At 45.5% G+C, this 5,000-nt stretch overlaps 1 protein-coding gene across 4 annotated transcripts in view; it reads right to left on the bottom strand.

The window, feature by feature from the left end:
- The window catches only part of LOC113809071 (uncharacterized), a 503,521-nt gene that overhangs the window by 61,967 nt on the left and 436,554 nt on the right, over window positions 1-5,000 (bottom strand). For 2 of the 4 annotated variants that reach the window (XM_070142808.1, XM_070142800.1), the window contains one exon: window positions 4,967-5,000. This exon is cut by the window's right edge and continues 22 nt beyond it. The exons of the other annotated variants lie outside the window; for them this stretch is intronic. The gene's annotated coding sequence lies outside the window, so the exon portion shown is untranslated. The remainder of the gene's footprint in view (window positions 1-4,966) is intronic. 4 annotated transcript variants of the gene reach the window in all.

Here is a 5,000-nt window from a genome sequence, read left to right as displayed (position 1 = left end):
GGAAACGGAAATAGGCCGAAATAATACAAAGCTATGGAAACACAACGCGAAGAAAATCTGTGAAATCCGCATAACAGCTAACCAAATAGCCGTTCTCGGGCAATAAAGAAAATGAGAAAATACTCACACGTACTCCTTTTCATAACGGATTCGATACCATAAACACAAGAAGTCGAGGCATTCAGACCTCCTTGGAATGGCGATAAGAATTTCCAACTCCAGACGTTTGTCATCGCCGAGGCGCCTCCGAACGAGCGGCTCCGAATAAACCTCCAGGTATCGCGCTTGTTCTTGCTTCCACGCAAATTGCTTTCCATTGGGAGCTACGGACGAGAACGTTAAGGGCGAAACCTAATTTTCGTGGCAAAACGTTATCCTCTTGAGGTAATCGCGTAACGCCCAGCGAAAGAAGAGATGTAGAGAGTAAAAGGCTCCGGATTAAAGGGAAAGTCGGCAGCGAGGGACGAAGGAAGGAGAGGAGGAGGCCAGGAGGGAGCGAGAGAGTCAGAGGGTGACAGAGGCTGGCAGGCTGGGAGATAGGTAGGTAGAGAGATAAAAAAGACAGAGATAGAGAGAGATATAGAGAGAATAGAAAAAAAAAATCATGTTTAAAATATAGAAAGGTCAGGATGGAATAAAAGTAAAAACAGATGTAAAGAATGAAGAAAGAGCAATTACTGTTGTTCTCTGTGTAATTTGTTACACGGTGATACAAACTTGTAATAAAACTCTCAAAGAAAAAGGTTAATGGCTGCTCCTTTATCGATGGATCTATATACTGCCACAGTTGTAATATGGGAGTAGGAATAGTTGGGCGTCTTCCCATTTGCTTGGCATTTATAAAAGATGAAAAAAGGGATGAAGTGCAAGGAAATAAGATTAGAAAAGGAAAGACAGAGAGAGAGAGAGAGAGAGAGAGAGAGAGAGAGAGAGAGAGAGAGAGAGAGAGAGAGAGAGGGAGGGAGGGAGGGAGGGAGGGAGAGAGAGAGAGAGAGAGAGAGAGAGAGAGAGAGAGAGAGAGAGAGAGAGAGAGAGAGAGAGAGAGAGAGAGAGAGAGGGGGGGGGGGGAGAGAGAGATGGGGGGGAGAGAAAGAGAAAGAGAGAGAGGAGGAGGAGAACTTGTAATAGGGAGAGGAGAAGACTCATTAGAGAGAGCGAGGAGAGAGGAGAATGGTAAACAGCGAACTAGGAGACGAGTTATTCAAGATTCTAAGAACCCCGAGCAGGCCGCGTCTCCCAGCCATCCTAGCCGGTTCATAAACAAAGCCCTTGACGATTCGTCGCTCCGGCTCGCTATCCGCGGACAGCCGCCATCCATAACTGGCCTTATTAACATACGAAGGCATAAAACCATGGCTCGGGAGAGGAAAGGAGAGGGAGAGCCTCTTGCAGTGCCATCTCATAACCTGTCTGACAGAAGAGGATCGAGTGAAAGAGGAGAAGACAGAGAGAGAGAGAGAGACAAGGAGGGGAGGAGGGTGAAAGAGAGGGAGGAATAGGGAGGGAGGGAAGGAGAGGAAGTGAGGAAGGAAGGAAAACAGGCAGATAAAAAGAGATGGAGGAACAGAGGAGAAGAGGGGAAAAGGAGGGATGGAACGAGAGAGAAAAGAAATAGAAAGAGAGAGAGAGACAGATCGAAAGCAGCCTTTATGGAGTTTCTAATAACTTAGAATGGCCTCGAGAGTTTAAGGATCGCCCTTGGTCCGGTTTAAGCAGACTGAAGAAATTCCTCCCCTCGGACCAACAACTTCGGACAAGCAGAAGGAAAAGTTCGAGACACGTGGCTGCGAGCGAGACAGACGGCCTCGGATGACCCGTTAGGCCACTGGCGGGCTGGCCATGAAAACACTGAGGCCATAGCAGCGAGGAAAACAACAGAAAAAATAACAAAAACAAACCACAACAACAAAACACATATCTTAATATATATATATATATATATATATATATATATATATATATATATATATATATATATATATATATATATATATTGGAACTCCTCGACGGAAATATACCAAAAGGACAAGGCGATGATACAGCTTATCAGGAGGGGTTTAAAGGGGTTGTTCAGGAGGAGAGGGGAGGGGGTATGGAGGGAGGAGAAGGGGGGAGGGGGCTGTAATAGGCAGGGTAGAGGCGTGAGCGAAGCCGGTTCGATGCGGGATACACGACCTGGTGATGTAGTGCAGGTCGTTGCTGTCCTCGTACGTAGCGCCGCGGACACCGCCGATGAAGGGCGCGCGCGAGTGAATTGGCTGGCGGAGACGGCGAGAGAGGCGCCTTTATGCCCGAATTTATGCCGTGACCTTGGGGGTGGGGTGGGGTGAGATGGGAGGGGGTAAGGGGCTCAGCTAAAGGGGTTAGGTGAGGGAAAGAAAGGGTTGAGAGAATGGGAGGAGGCCGCGAGGGGGGAAACAGAAGGGAAGGGAACGTGCGAAGCGGGCAAAATGAAACAGAAAGCCATTAAAAAGATGCAGCTAAATAGGGAAAGAAATAGGACAAATATAGACCGTGAAATACGGAAACAAACGAAAAAAATAGAAATCCAAAGATAAAAAGAAGCACACAAGGCATTCCCCATTGACATCTACGACTGAAAAAATAGAAATAAAAAGGAAACACTTTTTCCCAATACGAAAGAGGCTGCGTATAATAGTGAAGAACGACCCGCGGTTCGTAAGCGTGGGAGCTCTGGGCCGTTTGTTGGCGACGGCATCTCCGGCTTCCCCAAGATGATCCGCGCAGCTTTATTGCATTTCGGGAAGAGAAGGTATTGCTGTATGAGCAATTTGCTCCTGGGAATGTTAATATCCCCCGTTATTACGCCCACCGTGGACGGCCATAGTGCTTGGATAAACATTTCACATCTATATTGAGTCATTTTCCTGTTCGAAACTACCTGATATCCGAATCATTTCTTCGAGGAATCGGGAGAAAGAAGCTGACACTGTTTAATTGACAATCAGATCGCAAATCGCGGGAACGTCTTTGGTATCGTGCTCTGACTGCCCCAGTTCTCGGCATCAATTCTGACAAAGGAAAACCTCCATAAGCGCGGACAATATTTCGTTTCAAAATTGCCTTCCGAGGACATTAACGTCGTGTAAACGTTGCAAAAGTCGATCGTTCTGCTCGGTTCACATGTATAACAATCACTCCGTTCGGTTGTTATCAAAGATTCATCTATATCTCTCCCTCTTTCTCCAGAGGATAGTCTCCTCTCCTCTCCTCTCCTCTCTCTCTCTCTCTCTCTCTCCCTGAGGATGATATTTATCCTGTCTGCTATGATCTGGAGCCAGTCTCGAACTTTATCCATACAGCCAGCCTCCGTGCAAAGAATCCCTCCGTTCTTGTTAGGCGCAATACGTATGGAATGGCTCGCCCCCTTTTACCATGCGGACAAGGTTTCCCACTTGCGTTTTTCGAGGGTGACCACTTAACCTTATATATGGACTTATTTTGATTCTCTTTCTTGGCTGGTGGACGATAATTACGTTTGGTGAAGGTATTCGGTGTGTCGACGGAGAAAGTGTGTCTCTTCTTGTGAGGAGCCTCGGACGGGCAAGGTCAGCCTGGGAGAGAGATGGAGGGCTGGACACTGCAGGGAATTATTGGCGAATGGACTACACTCAGCCGATATATACACACATTCACACGCGCGCGCGCACACACACATATAATATATAGATATAATCTATATACACTTACATACACATACTCATATTTTCATATAGATCGAGAATGCCGTCTTGAAGCGGTTCTTGGCCACTCAACCGGCTGGCCAAGAAGGGTTCGCCGAGAAAAATAAAAAGAATTTAAAGAACAGAATGTCTATCTCTATGCTGCCACTTGACCCACTGGCGAATGGCGTCACGCGTCTTTACAAGAATTCACCCCAAGTGATATGGCTTTAATAACATAATCTAAATTCTTTAGGGTATGGTTGTATTTTCTTGAGAAAAAAATAGATAAAATTATTTAAAGTTTGTGCTATGACTGCCAGAACGAGAGTTCTTTGGCAAGCGTACTCTTTGTGCAATCAAAAGATTAAATAGTAATGTAAAAATACCGTGAGATGACCTAGTTTGAATACCACGGGGGAACACTCGTCTGGAGGCAAAGTTGTAGCAGCATAAAAATGTCAAGTCGTGGTCATTAGTGTCTCTAGGAAGCAGTTTGCGGTCCCGTACGAGGAGCTTATTCTCATAACTGTCGAACAATGATCGTCGTGACGTCGAGGCGGGCAGGGAGGAAGCCTTTGTGCTCGCTCTCGCTTCCTCAGCTACGTCACCTGAGAGATTAATAGGAATCTACATTTCAAAACATTTCATGTCCCGCCGTCACACACGCCAACTCGTACATCACCTGCCCAATGGAACGCAACGCACTGCTTTGATAGTACTGCATACAATAATCTTGTCAGGTTCCATCTTTTTTTTTTTACTATAAACCCAATGAAGCCGGAAAAAGTGGTATGGCGTCCTAAGAACTCTGGCGCGTCAACGGCGTTTGGTTATCCGGGCCGCGAACTCGTCTCCTGGCATAAGTGTCCTGAGTCTTGTCAAAGTGTATGTCCTATGTGGCATGTGGGTTCCTTCGCAGTCTCTAAGCCAACTCTTGAGATCTCGGCACCTAAGACTTCATGGTAAAAGGGCTTTCTTTGTGCAACGCATGGCTTATTATTTATATCAAGAAGGCTATATTGCAGTAATATGTATAATTTGTTTGCAGCAGAGCACGTTTAATTGAATGGAAGACCGTAAACGTCTACCATTTTATAGGAAATTAGAAAACAGGAAGAAATGTATGAGTCGTAATGTAATAAATTAATAAAATGCCAAGAATAAAGTCACTCAATAAATCTCGAAGTGTATGGAATTAAAACATGAATAATCATGTACAAAATTCCATGTTCATTGTCAGACCTCTCGCGCAAATATCCTTAGCAACTGTCCAGACTTACCAAATGACCATAAGTTTTGTTTATGCACCAACCA

This window comes from Penaeus vannamei, chromosome 3 (genome assembly GCF_042767895.1).
Source record: "Penaeus vannamei isolate JL-2024 chromosome 3, ASM4276789v1, whole genome shotgun sequence".
Lineage (NCBI taxonomy): Eukaryota > Metazoa > Arthropoda > Malacostraca > Decapoda > Penaeidae > Penaeus > Penaeus vannamei.
The sequence above is the reverse complement of the archived record's forward strand: the minus strand, read 5'-3'. Positions and strand labels throughout refer to the sequence as shown.